The sequence below is a fragment of the Schistocerca americana genome, chromosome 5 (genome assembly GCF_021461395.2).
Source record: "Schistocerca americana isolate TAMUIC-IGC-003095 chromosome 5, iqSchAmer2.1, whole genome shotgun sequence".
Lineage (NCBI taxonomy): Eukaryota > Metazoa > Arthropoda > Insecta > Orthoptera > Acrididae > Schistocerca > Schistocerca americana.
In genome coordinates, this window is record NC_060123.1 from 205823065 (window position 1) to 205840698 (window position 17634).

Sequence of the window (17634 nt, forward strand, 5' to 3'; positions counted from 1 at the left end):
AATATCATCAATTGTAAATAAGTGAAACAAGTGAAAGGAAGATGCACATCTTTCAATGTGTCAAGAAGTTAAAGATGTCAGTTATTTTTACTTAAATCCTACATGTAGGGACAAACACTCAAGTATAGGTGATGTGAGAAAATAATTGAAAAAGACTCAAAAAACATTCACTTTATAACATTAACTGAAAATGAAATTTAATTAATCCCTACACTTATTTTCATAAGAAATCTAAAAAACTTTTTCCCCCTAAATGGGGACAGTTTGTTTTCACTCAATTATGTGATGCTTGTAGGTGAAATAATTTAAAGGTATATAGTAGAGTAGGGAAAGATGGTGTGATTACTTTAGTTAGATCACTAATATAGCAATTCTCTCTATCCCTATGAGTGCAAATAATCTCAATACCACGAAACTAGATGGTATCAGAAATGCAGGTACAAATCTTGGTATTAGAGGCTACAGCAAACTAAAGAAATCTGAATTAATTAATTTAGTTGCATTGCAGCAGTTGTCTTTTCATACTGAATTATTCCAAAAGACTTAATCAGGACTTAATACAAATTATTTTTGCAGGTTCGATGATGGTATTTTTGAAAAATAAAATCAACCACTGAGAAAGGAAAATGTAATGAGACAAAATCAAATACATCCATTAAGTAGTAAACTAATTGTGCAAGGAAAAGAGACCTTACCACCCAAAAAAGAGTTAGTTAAGATTGTAGAGAAAACATCAAAATTTAATTAAAAATTTGGATCATGGTCTGTCAAACATAATATTGTCTTTCATCATACTAATATTAGTAAACTTGATACCAGTACTGAAAAACCATATTATGTGACGAAAGCGTTTTCATTCTATGGTGAAAGTTGCTTAAAAGACAACTAATTTCAGAAAAGAAGTTAAGCTGAAAATAACAAACACAAATACAAAAACATTTTCTCGAATTTCTTCTGGATATAAAGCATCAGATAATATTCAAAAATCTATTAAAGTTTTGTGCAATACAATCAGATGTATATCACCATATGATGAGTCAATTTGTATACCAGACACAACTTTTAATATTCAGATGTTGGAAATTCCTAGAAGCAGCAGAGGCAACAAAATAAAAAATTATGGCTGATGCCAAAAAGATGAAAAGGTGCATTACAAGCATTGACAATAATGATAATCTGTGTTATCCTAGAGTTATAATAGTAGCATTAATATATCACACAAATAATATCTTGGGTAGAGATCTAACTGCTTTTTAAATTAAGGAAATTAGAGTAGGAGATAAATACAAATTACAGAAAGAGTTAAATAACGTACTATACAGCCAGTTAGGAGAATACAATGAAGAAGAATTTGCTCTAGAGGATACGAAAAATTTTGAGCAACTACTAGATATGCAAATAAATGTTGTATGTGTTCAGAATTTCAGTTTAAATATCTACAGTGGTCCTAAGGCAGCAATAAAGCTATATCTGTTTAAAAATCAAAACCAGTTTTATGCAGTTAAGCATATGTCAGCATTCTTAGGATCATCATATTACTGTTATATATGTAATTAACTGTATAACAACAAGAACAAGCTTAACTGCAAAGTGGGGAGAAAAGTCTGTATTTTATGCAAAAGATAGGAATACAAATCTGAGGAAAATAAGATATGTTGTGAAACTTGTAGTGGGCATTGTTACAATGAAGAATTGTTAAACAGTCACCAAAAATTGTAGATAGAGCTTATAAATGTTAAAAATGTGAAGGGATTTGTTTGAGATCTCAGGTACATAAATGTTCATTTAGAAACTATCAACAAATAGTACAAATTAAAAACTATCAGAACACAATTAGTAAAATTTGTGAAAGCAAGTTGGGTGAAGTATGTATAGTCTTAGGGTGCTAAAATCGTAGTAAAGATGATTGTTGTATGAATGGATTAATGTAGGATACCAAGATTATTTTCTTTTCCATTGCCAGAAATACAAAAAAAAGAGAAAAATAGTTACAGTTACACAGTTTAAATATTGTGAAAAGGAAATACCAATGGCATCCCCCACACTTATATTGAGAGGTACATGTGATTATATTATGAAACTTAACAAGAAACTGCTATACATATTCCAAATCTAATAATGGTTCACAATTTTTATGATGATACAGTTTATAAATTTAAGACAAGTTGATAGCAAAAGTTCTGTTCAAGGCCTGTTTAGTAGCTTCCCAAAAGATGTGATCTGATAGAATTGATGAAAGGTTACTTCCCACATATGCTCAATATGCAAGAAAATGAAAATTACATAGGACCATTTCCAGAGGTTGCATGTTATTGTGTCCACACTCTGATACCTAAAGACAGGGAAGTATTTCTTGAATCGCAAAGTTCAAAAGTTATAGAAAATTATGTCTTCAATATAATGAGAGAAATTAATGAATACCCTAACTACAATATACATATACTGGGACGATGGTGCTTAGAACGAAAAAAACAATTCCTGGAGATAGCTAATATTGATCGCTTCTGTCATTTAACAATTGTTGCAGTTTGTATTGCTATACCCAGATCAAAATATTTGCTTGATGAAAGAATTGTTGTAGGGGATATGGAATAAAAATAAAATTATAGTAATGAGTCTACTGCTTGGTTAAACAACTTAAATAATAATATTGTTTGATATGTTCTTAGTGGTGGTAAGATTAGCTGGAGCAAAAGTAAATGGCTTTGATAAAAAAATGCCATACCATTTACCAATATTGCAGTTATTTCTCGCACAGTTGTAAAAAGCAATTTAAAAATAAAACAAATAATGAGAAAAATAAAGAAGTGATGGATGAATTGCATCAAAAGACATTAACAGGAATTAGTGAGATACCAAATCCTGGATAGACTTTAGTGGAGATTTGGGAATGTGGTTCGGTTAACTGAGCTGAGTATAAAACACTAAGAAATATTAACATTTAACAAAGTTGCTAAACCACAGAATACAACAGATATTTTTTATGTTGGGCAAGCAAAAATTAAAAAACTAAGAGCTAAAGAAGGTGGTGGTAAGACAAAATATATCAATGTATGTAGTCTGTATCCAACTGCACAATTTTACAGTTATTATCCTGAACAATATCCAACAAAACTACACAGACTAAGATATTATTCTAAAAATGTATCACAGCATATAAAATTTTAGATATCTATAAGTGTGGGATTTCCAAAATAAAAGCAATAGGTTGTTTTAAATTGTGCAATATACTATAAGAAAATAAAAGTACACAGCAGTCCACATGATTCTGAAACTAATATGATCTATATCGAAATGGTGAAGAAAAATTGGATATTGAATTGGATCCTGATAAGATAAATTAAAATCCTGGCCAATGTGTTGTTGCTAAGGTATGTCTAAATCCATTATGGGGAAAACTTGGACAATGGCAAAAGACACTTGCGACGATTTTATGAGGTGTTGGATGATCAATTAGGGTATATATATATATATATATATATATATATATATATATATATATATGTGTGTGTGACGCTGCCATGTCAAACGGATATCAACTGCGTTTTGTTAAATAGGAGCCTCCATTTTTTATTACTTATTCGTGTAGTATGTAAAGAAATACGAATGTTATGGTTGGGCCACTTTTTTCACTTTGTGATAGATGGCGCCGTAATAGCCACAAACGTATAAGTATGTAGTAGCACGTAACATTCCGCCAGTGCGGACGGTATTTGCTTTGTGATACATTACCCATGTTAAAATGGACTGTTTACCTTTTGCGGAAAAGGTCGATATCGTGTTGATGTATGGCTATTGTGATCAAAATGCCCAATGGCCGTGTGCTATGTATGCTGCTCGGTATCCTGGACGACATCATCCAAGTGACTGGACCATTAGCCGGATAGTTACGTTATTTAAGGAAACAGGAAGTGTTAAGCCACATATGAAACATCAACCACGACCTGCAACAATTGATGATGCCCAAGTAGGTGTTTTAGTTGCTGTAGTGGCTAATCCGCACATCAGTAGCAGACAAATTACACGAGAATCGGGAATCTCAAAAAGTCAGTGTTGAGAATGCTACATCAACATCGATTGCACCTGACCATATTTCTGTGCACCAGGAATTGCATGGCGATGACTTTGAACTTCGTGTACAATTCTGCCACTGGGCACAAAAGAAATTGCGGGACAATGACAGTTTTTGCACGAGTTCTATTTAGCGACAAAGCGTCATTCATCAGAAACGGTATCGTAAACCGGCATAATATGCAGTACTGGACAACGGAAAATCCACAATGGCTGCGACAAGCGGAACATAAGCGACCTTGGCAAGCTAATATATGGTGCAGCTTTATGGGAGGAAGGATAATTAGCCCCCATTCTACCGATGGCAATCTAAATGGTGGAATGTATGCTGATTTCCTACATAATGTTCTACGGATGTTACTACAAGATGTTTCACTGCAATACAGAATGGCAATGTACTTCCAACATGATGGATGTCCGGCACATAGCTCGCGTGCGGTTGTAGTGGTATTAAATAGCATATTTCATGAGAGGTGGATTGGTCGACGAAGCACGTTCACTGGATCTGACGTCCCCGGATTTCTTTCTGTGGCGAAAGTTGAAGGATATTTGCTATTGTGATCCACTGACATTCCCTGAAAACATGCGTCAGCGCATTGTCAATTCAAGTGCAAACATTACGGATGGCAAACTACTCGTTGTTGAGAAGAATGTCATTACACGTATTGCCAAATGCACTGAGGTTGACGGACATCATTTTGAGCATTTGTTGCATTAATATTGTATTTACAGGTAATCACACTGTAACAGCATGTGTTCTCAGAAATGATAAGTTTACAAATGTACGGGTATCACATTAGAACAATCTAAATAAAATGTCAAATGTACTTACGCATTGTATTTTAATTTAACAAACCTACCTGTTACCAACTGTTCATCTAAAATTGTGAGCCATATGTTTGTGAGTATTAAAGCATCATCAATCACAAAGCGAAAAAAGTGGTCCAACTAAAACATTCATATTTCTTTATGTACTACACGAATATGTAATAAAAATGAGGGTTCCTATTTTAAAAAAACGCAGCTGATATCTGTTTGACCTATGGCAGCACCATCGAGCAGGCCAACCATAGCGCCATCTGCTTTCCCCCTTCAAGGTGGACAAGTTTTGTTCTTTGCAGTTTTTTCGTATGACACTTATTTCGTGAGATATTCCGTCTGGTCACGATCAATGAACCACCTTGCATATGCAAAAAAAGAAGAAAGAAAGTAGTTGCAGGTAAACAGTTTAAATATTTTATGTATATATATTAACGAAAATATGGTTCATATCAAATGCAAGTTCAAAGATAATTATGTAGAAAATAATGCCACTACAAAAATGTTGATTTCAGTACATCAAATCCAAAGCTGAGGATGTATGTTAAATTAGATAAGCTAGGAAAAGATGTCATATATTGATATTTTTCTATAGTATATGTTGATGATGATCTGGTGAGTTAGGAAATAACTGAAACACAGTCTTGTCTTCGACTGGACTTAAAAGGTACTATTTTGAGAAAAATGAGAAAAATACTATGCTTCAGATGAAGGGATTTACGTTAAACTTAAGAATATTCAAAAGCTAAATGGAAAATCTCTGATAAGATTGTGATTGAAGTGAAAGAAGAGATACAATTAGATTACATCTAAGTACCTAGAGATGTAAACACAAAAAATTAAATCAATGAGCAAGATAACAAAGTATTCTCATTTCAGTATGATAAAAGAGTATTTCTGGAAAATTTTACATAGTGTCACGTGGATACTGACATAAATTTTCTTTGTCTTCTAACATAAAAATAACACATATATCAGGTAATACATATAAAAATGGGATAAACTTATTAGTTTTTTTTACTGTATTCCCTGTTTTCTAAATCTATTTCCTCTTACATTTCTTTTTTATTACTTCATAATTTCGATAATCATGAAAAATATCAAAATAAGACAGTAAGAAAACTGAAAACGACATTTTAAAATATATCAGTCTTTATTAAATATAAGTCAAACTCCCTATCTGCTTTATCTAATTTTTTGAAAAAATGTATGTTATTACATAAATAACATGTGATACATAACTCATTTTCTACTAAGGTACTAGAATTTAAATCTAAATCACCAAGAATATCATTGATAACATTCAGAAATAAAAATAAAAAGTACACACTTATAAATGCCCATGCACCAATAAATAAAGACAACCAACAAAATCCAGAGAAAGTGCAGACATTTTGGGAGGAACTGGAAGAAACAATAGGGAAGATCCCTGAGCAACACACTACAATTCTGCTAGGAGACTTTAATGCACAAATTGGAAGAAACGAATTATCAAAAAGCACAGGGAGGTTTACAGCACACACTAAAACTAACATGAATGGCCAGAGATTAGTAGAGTTTTGTGAGAAATTCAAATTGAACATTATGACAACTAAATTCCAGAAGAATCCCAAAAAACAAACAACATGGAAATCACCGAACAAATTACTTGGCGAGTTCCAGATTGATCACGTGGCAATAAGTTATGATAATTCAAGGGACATTCAAGATGTACAGGTGGTGAAAGGGGCCAACTTTGATTCTGACCATTATCTGACCAAAATTAAGATGAAATTAACACCAGAAAGAAGTCACAAGAGTGACGAAACAAAAATAGCCAAATACAGAGTACAGGACTTAATGCTCAATCAGCAAGTCTTAGACGACTACAAGGAAAAGACAGATAAAATCAAAAGTCACAAATGGGAAGAAATTGCAACCTCAATACGAGACGCAGCAGAACAAACAATTTTACTAACCAAAAAGAAAAAGCATCCCTGGTGGAATGAGGTCTGTGAGAAAGCACTACAGAAAAGAGCCAGAACTTGGGAGAAATACAACTCAACCAAAAGGCCAACTGACTGGGAGCAGTTCAAAACGCAAAGACGTGAAACGACGAAAATCATTAAAAGTGAACGAAGGAAATATGACACACAACAAATACAGAAAATACAAGATGAATTTTCTAAGAATAATACACGCAATTTCTTTCAAACATTCAGAACTACAATAACAAGATATAAACCACCGACACTCTGCTTCAAAGATGAAAAAGGAAATCTGATCACCAGCGTGGAACAAAATTGCCAACACCTAGCGAACTACTTTGAAACGCTGCTAAGCTGCAAAAGACCTGATGAAACCTTGACATTTGAGAAGCCTAAGAATAAGCTACCAGACTCTGAACCACCTAATAAAGAAGAAATTAAAGAGATGTTGAAAGGATTGAAAAACAATAAAGCATCTGGTAAAGATTCGTTAGTCGCGGAACTACTGAAATACGCAGGAGAAAACTTAATAAATAATTTCGAGGCGCTGTTTGAAGAGATTTGGAATACAGAGAAGATTCCGGAGGAATGGAAGACAGCATTGATTCATCCGTTACATAAGAAGGGTGCCAAGACAAATGCAAATAACTACAGAGGTATCTCATTGTTATCAGTGGCCTATAAGATCCTATCCAAGGCACTACAAAACAGGATTGAAAATCAGGTAGAGAAAGAACTGGGTGAATATCAGGCTGGGTTTAGAAAAGGAAGATCATGCAGTGAACAGATATTCAGTCTACTCTCCATAATACAACTTCGCGCACGCACATCGAAAAATCTAGTAATTACATTCATAGACTTCAAAAAAGCATATGATTCTATTGATAGACCAACTCTGATTAACACATTAGAAGAATTTGGGATTGATGATAAAAGCAGAAGTCTAATCCAGGAAACCCTTACGGGAACAAAATCGCAAGTGAAGTTTTTGGGTAGATTGTCACAGCCGTTTGTAATTGGAACAGGTGTTAGACAAGGCGATCCAATAAAGAGTTATACGAGAAAATTGAAAAACTGACAACATCCTTTAAAAAGAGAAGACTGAGTTTCTATGGGCATGTCAAAAGAATGGCACCAGAAAGAACGGCAAAGAAAATCCTGGAATACATGGAAAGCAGAAAGACACAAATTAACTGGCTGAAAGAAGTAAAAGAAGGGCTCTCCCCGCTGTTGTTTAACATTGTCCTTGAAAAAGTGGTCAGGGAATGGAGAAAGAAGATGGCAGAAGCTGGAGTGAAAAATGGGATAACGTTAGGAAGAAATAAAACAAAAATTGAATGTCTGGCATTTGCTGATGACATGGCAATATTGGCAGATGACATCGAAACAGTAAAGATTCAGATAGAAATGCTGCATGAGATCGCTGAGAAGACAGGTCTAGAAATATCGTATGAAAAGACAGAACTGATGATACAGGACAAAACAGACCCAACACAGACATTGCAAACTAAATATGGAATAATTAAGAGAGTTCATAAATTTAAGTATCTAGGGGAATGGATTACACCGACAGGGTTACCAAATGTTTCACTACAGGAAAGAGCAATAAAGATGGAAACGGCATACCAGCTATGCCGAAATGTATACAATAAAAAGTCGATCTCCATCAATGCCAAGCTCAGGCACTACAATGCGGTAATAAAACCAGAAAGTTTGTATGCGATTGAATGCATCCCACTGAACAGAAAACGTCTGTTGGAGAAATTGGAAATAAAAGAGAGAAAAATACTGAGAAAGATCTTAGGACCTAAAAAGGATGGACAGGATTATAAATTGCGATCCAATAAAGTGTTATACGAGAAAATTGAAAAACTGACAACATCCTTTAAAAAGAGAAGACTGAGTTTCTATGGGCATGTCAAAAGAATGGCACCAGAAAGAACGGCAAAGAAAATCCTGGAATACATGGAAAGCAGAAAGACACAAATTAACTGGCTGAAAGAAGTAAAAGAAGACATTGCAGAAATGAACATTATACCAGAGACAGTTTACAACAGAATGGAATATAGGAATGCCATCAACAAAATACAGGGATTCAAAGACCGAACACAATCAAAGAAGACGGGAACAACCTGGTCGCAAGAACGTAAAGAAGCCCACTCAGAAAAAATGAAGAAGTACTGGGAAGAACGCAAGAAAAAGCACAAGAAATGACTGATGCTTAGCGTAGTCCAAAGTTGACTGTAACGAATAATAATAATAAATACTCATACCTGGCATATAGATTTTGTTCAGTTGTGCTTAATATTTTTATTAATTCCTTTAAGCATTTTTGCCATTCCTTACGAGAATAAGAGTTTTCTTCTATTTCTATTTTTCCCCCTAGTGTTTTCAAAGATAATTCCTTCTCTAAATAGTTCACAGCTGCAAATATTTTCTCTCTTTTATTTAAATAATTTTGCTATCCTGCATATATATATATATATATATATATATATATATATATATATATATATATATATATATATATGAAGCTATACTCAACCGATTGATTAATATTATTTTTGCTATCACTGTTGAACGTATATGTAACATATAATTTATTAACATTATTAAAATTTTATCTATATAAATGGAACCTCTACTCCAGAAACTCAGCAATGCAAATAGTTCTAATTCTTTTAAAAACTTTAATTTGCTAGATGTTAATTAATTGTACTGTATTATAGGATGTGGATATTTGCATATTAGATATGATGAAAAATTTTGTACTGGGCTTGATAGCAAATTAACAATTATTTTGATGAAGAGGTATCACAAATTAATTACTATTTCTGGTTTTCAATTTTTTGGATCAATAAGTACTGAGTTGAGATAGAAAGGTATGAAGAAATTTACAAATAACAGTCTTTCTATACCTACTTACAAATCCTAGTTTAATTTTTCATTCACAAATGCACAGTGATAATTGTTACATTCGAAATTACGTAGGTTTTATTATTTACTTTGGTGCCCTCTGCTGCCATCTGGCTCACAAAATGAAAGGACATTATATTACCCCCCCCCCCTCCCCCGTGACCCAGTGTGCCCACTTAGTATTTTGATCTAAGGAGAAAAATTAGAGACATTACCTTTTCACTAACCTTCACATGACTGAAATTGGTGCACTGTTTAAACAAACAGGAAGATACATTCTCAGACTCACAAATCTACAATATCACATGTAAAAGTTGCTCAAGTTGCTACATATGACAGATTGGCAGGAACGTTCATACTAGATGCACTGAACACATCAATCAAAAATACATAGTCAATTCACAATATCAGCAACAGGAACACACATAAAAACACTGGACGCCCATTCAAAACAATGAAATACCTTAAGATACTCAACGATGTTCAGAAATCGCATACACTGTAATTAATGTAGCAGATGGGAATTTCCATACATTCCTAAAAACAAGAGGAATGGATACTGTGTGGCAACTAGATAGTTAATCAGTTACCTTTTTTAAATGTTTCTCTGTCTGTAACAACATACGAAACTCCATAAATACGTTAAGGGGCTCCGGAACGCCCTATACTTGCAATGTTAAAATAACGCTTATAAATTACATCTTTCCTCACAAAGTATTTGAGGTAGGAAGTTGAACTTTTTACAGATTATTTATTGGAATATGGGCTACAACTTAACACAGGGATTTTACAAAATTTTAGTTCAGTTATTAAAGATGATTTTTTTCAATTGTAATGAAAATTCACAACATTTTTTTGCAATTTTTTATTTATATATTCAAAAATATACAGTTTTTTGGAAAAAGGCTGTGTTAAATTATGCAGAAGGTACTGTGTAACATTTACTGAAAGTTTGAAACAAATATGTTTGGAAGATCCTTAGAAAACATGTAATTAGTATGAGAAAATAAAAGTTTTGGGAATCGAGCGACAAAGATTGGATTAACTTTTTAGTGCATTCCAGGTCCATAGGATGGATTATCTTCATCCTCTGCAAACTCCTCCTCCAGCTTCCTCTTGTTCCTCCTCCTGTTGACTCTTGCTTGTGTTTCTAGACTCTTTACAGCCCTGTCTGCAGCCCGAAGGCATTCCTTGTCTAAAGCAAGCATCGCTCGTTGTTGTGTTCGTAGATTTTGCTACCATTTTCTTCAGTTGCAGTTACTGCAACACTGTTCCAAAAGGTTGTCATGTATGAACACTTATCACATTTCAGTTGTATTTCACTAGCAAGTCCTACGTGGTTTATTATGGAGAGTTCCAGACCAACTTCACTACAATGAACACATTTTACACAGTTTGAAAAAATTCCTTTGAGAACCGACATATCAAATATTTCATTCACATCCGATTCGCCCATACAACATTCATAGTTTTCACTCGTTGAACCAAGCTTCTTCTGTGAAGTATTTTCTTTCCCACTTTGACTGCTATGGGCAGGTGTACTTGAGAGGTTAGGTTCACTCACTTGGTTATCGTCTTTATTGTTTACAGTAATAACACATACCTTTGGCTTTCCAACATTTCTCCCTTTCTTAAAAGCCTTCAGAGGATTTCTAATAACTTTACTTTTACTCATTATTATACGTCAAAAAAACAGAGACTCAAGAAACAGAATTAATTACGAATATTTTCGAGATAACGACAGAGTAAATAAACATGAAACAATCGACAATCACACCAGCGATATATATTGAACCATCACAAGTTAGCCACAACACATACTTTATCTCACATCACTAAAATGTAGCTGATGAACACGGACGTTAATAATAACACCATTTGACAGCAGTTTAACAGCGCCACAGTGGGTCACGCCCATGTAGAACACATTTCAAAAAAAATTTAAAAATAGTTGTAGTCTTCGGAATTGAATAAATTATATATCTATTAAAAGGTAATAGTCTGCAGATTCAGAAAACGCAAAAAAGTAAAAATTGAACTTTTCATGATTTTGAGCCTTTCCGGAGCCCCTTAATTCCTTCAGAGATTCTACTGAACATTTGCAACAAAATAGAACATGCAGCATATTCGATAATTTAAAAGCCAGTGACAGCATACTTACTAGGGTGTGGTGAAAAGTAGTGTAACCGAATATTTTATATGAAACTCTTCAAGCTTTTAAATTTAAAAAAATTATTAACTTTCAACACACAAAGTTCAGGTGCATTACTTTCCTGCATACCTTCGTAAAAGAACGATATAAGGGACAGGTTTATGCAAATAATATAAATCACAGAAAATACAGCACGTCTATATCCAAACATTTGGCCAGACCATGCTTGCAAAATATTTTAGCAACGTATTTTAAATTACAAAACACTCAGTGTAAGTGATGACTGGCCTGTGTGTGATATTCTAGTTATTTGAAGAGGTACAGTAGTTAATGTCACGAAAACGACTACAGTGCAAGAGAGGAGGAAAATCACACATGGAAACATCAAACATAATATTCATATAAATATTTGCAGTTGGAAAAAAGAATAAATCCTCAAAACGTTTTGTGCTAAACATGAAAAAGTACGTAGCTGGGGCACTGCTTCATGATTTAAATAATAAAAAACACTTTTGCTTCCTTAAATAGAGTGACTTCAATTTGCATGGTTTCTAAGCAAGGCGTAAGTCGATTGAGAACTACTTCAGGATTAACATAAAAGTAAATGAGCTCACTTGTCGAAATAATGTACAGCCCTTAAAAGAGCACACTGTCGCTTCTGAGCACAGTAAATCTATTTCTATAGCAGTATACATAAACCTCCATCCACCAAACGGTGCATTGCAGATGATACCTAGTACAAAGCTTATTATTCACTTTCCTGTTTCACTCACAAATGTAATGAGGGATGAGAGACGTTCTAGATGCTTCCATAAGAACCCTGATTTATCTCATCTTCTCTATTTACGTTGGTGACTATAGAATCGTTCGGCAGTATTCGCAAATGCACGGTCTCTAAACATCCTCAATAGTGTTAGGCGAAAAGAATGTCTCCTTCCTTCCACGGATTCCCATTTAAGTTCACGAAGCAATTTCGTAACATGCGCGAGTTTATCGAACCCACCATTAACAAATCCAGAAGTACGCCTCTGCCTTGCTTCTTCGTCTTCCGTTAATCCGAACTGACGGGAATCCCATATATTCCAGTAGTGCTCTAGAGTAGTTTGCACAGGTGTTCTGTACCAATTATCGTGTGGGGTGAGCAATACTTAGCTAGAAGTCACATCACACAAAAAACCGAAGTCGACCATTTGCTTTCCCTGCAATCGACCTTACGTGCTTGTTGCATTTCACGTTACTTGGCAACGTTACTCCTAGATATTTAATCGACTTGTGTGTGTCAAGAAGTACCCTACTAATACCGTATTCAAACAGAACATGATTGTTTGTGCTACTAGTCGGCAAGAACTTTCATTTTTCTACATTTACAGCAAGCTGTCTTTCACCGCACAAAATTGAAATTGTGACTACACAAAATTGAAATTATATCAAGGTCGTCCTGAATCCTCATACAGTGACTCAACAACGAAACTTTTGCGTGCATTACAGTATCATCAGCAAATAATCACAGATGACTGCTCACTTTTTCCATCAATCGTATATGACAGGCAAATAACGGACCTCTTACACTATTGTGGGGCGCTACTAACGATATCTCTATCTTTGACGGTCAGCGCCCAAGACAACATACTGGGTTCTGTTACCTAAATGGAATTTAGCATTACAAGTACCATTTAACCATCCACCGCTAACGTAAGCCATCCTACTGGATTAATGTGATCACGTATGCGCCAATCGTCCATAGAGGATGGGTGTAAGAAAAGTAATGAGACTGACAACACTGCGAGTGATCTTGCAACGCTATGTTGTTCTACTTGTGTAAACAGTTGTGTTCACGCCTTCTAAATGATCACCCCGAGTTTCAGCTTCGTACAGCCATTACGTGGGTTTTGAGAGCGCCATGAGTGAAATTGTGTTTTTGTCTTGTTCTACGAAAATGGAACAGTGGAGCTTAGAGCAACAATATGTCATTAAGTCACGAAGATGTTCAACTTCAAAAACCGATGAAAACGTCGAATGTGTGCGTGCTCTTGCAAGACTGTTCCTTGAGGACAAACTGTCAACCAAACGTGTTACAAAGATGTCCTTGAAAGGCTCGAAAAAGGATGAATCGAGTGAAATCAGACATTGCAGACAAGTGAATTCTGCATCACGACAACGCCCCATGACACATGGCCACATGCATCACAGAATTTTTGACGTTAAAAGGCGCTTCTGATGTGAGTCCCTGTGATTCCTTTCTTTTCCCAAAATTGAATAATATCTTAAAAGGATGTCATTCTGGGGACTCTGGAGAAAATGCAGAAGAACGTCAACGACATGTTGAAAGTGCTACCAGCTGGAGCGTTTCACCGTTGCTACAAAGACTCGAACAACAGCTGCACTGGTGAACAGCTGCCGAAGGGAACTACTTTGAAAGCGACAATATTGTTGTTTGAAGAAATAAGAAAACTTTGGTAGATTAGAAATCAGTCTCGTTACTCTTCCCACAATCCTTTTAGAATTAGTGCAGGAAGATGCGTCGACGTGGACGAGGCTCACGAGGAAGACAGCGACGTGTAGACCACAGCAAGTGATACAGCAGGTCTCACGAGTGCCAGCAGTCACCTCCGAGAGGGATCAAGTAACTGTTTCATAGTTTAACAGTTCTTAACTTCCCATTTAAATGAATGTATTTTGTCGGTAGTACATGACACAGTGCAGATGTCTAGTGGTATCTTTTCACTGACATATTGATTTCCTGTGGGCCCTTCACGGAGGCGAGAATTCATGAAGGACAAGGTGAGTAACGTGACGTCACAAGGTCGTTGCAGGGCGCATATTTTAATGGGCTCCGTGATGCGGAGACGTGACGGAATAACAGAAAGAGCTACCGTATTGGAACGTGTCCGTCACCACACTGTGAATGACAGTGTCCAATTCGTTGATTTGTCAACAGAGAAAGTCCACTGTTACTACAAGAAACTGTGTGCTGTTCTTAGCCACGTAGAACGGTGTAATAAAAGTGAGCGTATAAAGATGCTAAGTCACAGGGACCGGGAAAGAGTCTCATGCCTTATCAGTGCCAGTCGTTTACAGACTCGACCGCATTTTTTGCTGTCAGTGACTGAAGTCTCAGTCTCGACAAGTTTCCGAAAGAAAAGGAATGCAGTGGATATTTGTAGTCAGGTATTACACAGGTGTCTAGTACTGAAAGCAGAATTTCAGGCACATGCCATCGAATACCCAAACTACAGGGAAACTGCATAGTAGCTAACTCAAGGCGTGCAAAGTGATCTAACGATTCCCTACTTTGCTTCTTTTCACCTAATGAACGGCGTCGAGTACACAGAGGTGTTTAACCTGCAGTCTGTGGAGGGCGTAGTTTAGGTCAGAGATGGTTCGGTAATGTTTTGGGGATGTTTTTCGTACCATGACTTGTCACATTCGTTGAGGTTACAGACGATAAGAGGGTAGTACGTTTAAGTAATTATCACATTTTTTCCTAAACATCCAAAGCAGTCACCTTATTGCTGCTTAAAGAAATGTTAAACCTGAGGGTGACTACGTGGAACATCCTTAGTATGGACTGCTGCCTAACAGATAAAAACGTCGAAGCCTTGATAAAACTCCCTCCGCTGACCAATCTTACATGATTACAATGCTTCGTGGGCAAAGTCACATTATATAGTAAATTTATGCTCGAGGCATCAAAAATATCCAAACCTCTCAGTTTCCTGAAAAAAACCTCAAATTTCAGGGACTCTACTTAGCGATAGTCTTTGCCCTGCCTCGTACCTAGCCACTTTTGGCCCCAGAAGACCATTGATCCTTGTCATAATGCCTCCCACTTGGCATTGGAGCAGTTTTATCACACAAAACTCCTGCTGGAAATAAGCATCCCTTTTGATACGACTCGCAGAGTCTGCTCAACTCAACTATATCAAAAGCGAGAAAGAAGAGTCATCGATCATTTCTGGATTCTAAAACTGTCGTTGATTCCACTATGGAACCAAATTCCACCAGATGATTGTCCGCAAAGCTCTGGTCACCCTCTTGAGAACTCACAGTCATATTCTGCAGTAAACAAGGTCAGCGATTACAAAGGTTGGCCCTATACCTACCCAAGTACAAGTGGCACATCTTTTACTGTTTCACCTTTCAGCGTGACAAAGTGGATGTGTTCTTCCGGCGTCCCTGGACATCAACCCCTTCTTTGGTGAATAAGAGCCAATGTTATTTTGTTTTCGATGGGGAGCCACACGACGTTCGCGAGAAATTACCCATCACTACGCAAGAGATGGCTCAAGTAATAGCGCAGGACCTCATTCTCAAGTATATCCTTCGCTTCATTACCAAATGTTGGTCTAAGCGCATGCCCACCAATGACAACGAGTTTCGAACTCTCCACTGGCTACAACATCAGCTACAAGCCATCAGAGACGAACTTATCTATTCAACGGCTGAGTGCAGATCGTCATTCCTCTGAGATATCACCGCTATAACATTTACTCCCTGCATTCCGTCCACTGGTGCCTACTGGCTAAGGATGTCCCAGACAACAGAACGCTGTAACGCGCGCTCTCGCGTCCTATTTAAACAATATCTGAGCATAACGCTGCAAAGGGATATGAAATGGAACAAGCGTGTGAGAACTGTGGTAAGGGAGGTGAATGATCGACTTCGATGTTTTGGGAGAATTTTAGGAAAGAGTGGTTCATCTATAAAGGAGACCGCGTATAGGACGGTTGTGCGTCCTATTCTTGAGTACTGCTCGAATGTTTGGGATCCTTACCAGGTCGGATTGAAGAAAGACATCGAAGCAATTCAGAGGTGGGCTGCTAGATTTGTTACTGCCAGCTTCGAACAACACATACGAGGGCTATTCGGAAAGTAAGGAACGATAGATCGCGAAATGAAAACCACAGTGAAAATCAAAACTGTTAGCTACAACTTCCAACTACTTATCTCCATAGTCGCCGATCCGACTTAGAAGTTTGCGTTGTACCAACTTTTCAATATCCTCGTTATAGAAGGTAGCCTCCAGGGCTTCCCGCCAATTCTCTACACTGGCCAACAGCTCGTTATCTATGCCAAAATGTTGTCTTCATAGCCAGCGCTTCATGTGAGCAGAGATGAAACTCAGAGGGAGACAATTACGGGCTGTACTGTGGGTAATCAAACATTTCCAAATGAAAACGATGCCGGAGCATCTTCATTATCCCTACAGAATGCGGCTGAGAATTGTCTTGAAGAAGAAAACGCACAACAGTTATGTAATGTTGGCTGCATAGCTTTAGGCGAAATTTCTCACCAGGCCCTCGTACACGGCGGGAGACACTATTGTTCTAGGTATCTTTTGTGCTCCCTATGTGCTAAGAACTAAAAAGATCGACGTCACGCGATCGACGGGCATACTAGAGACACTGCCCAACACACTTGTGCAAAACTTCATCGTATTTTCACTGTGGTTTCCATTTCGCGAACGATCGTTCCTTACTTTTCGAAAAACCCTCGTAAATGATACGGAGATGCTTCAGCATCTCAAATGTAAAGTCCTGGAGGGATGGCGACGGTCTTCTCGAGAAACACTACTGAAAAAATTCTACTGCCGCCAACATACATTACGCATGAGGGCAACGAAGACACGATACGAGAAATTAGGGCTCTTACGGAGGCATATAGACAGTCGTTCTCCCGTCGCTCTATTTGCGAGTGAAACAGGAATGG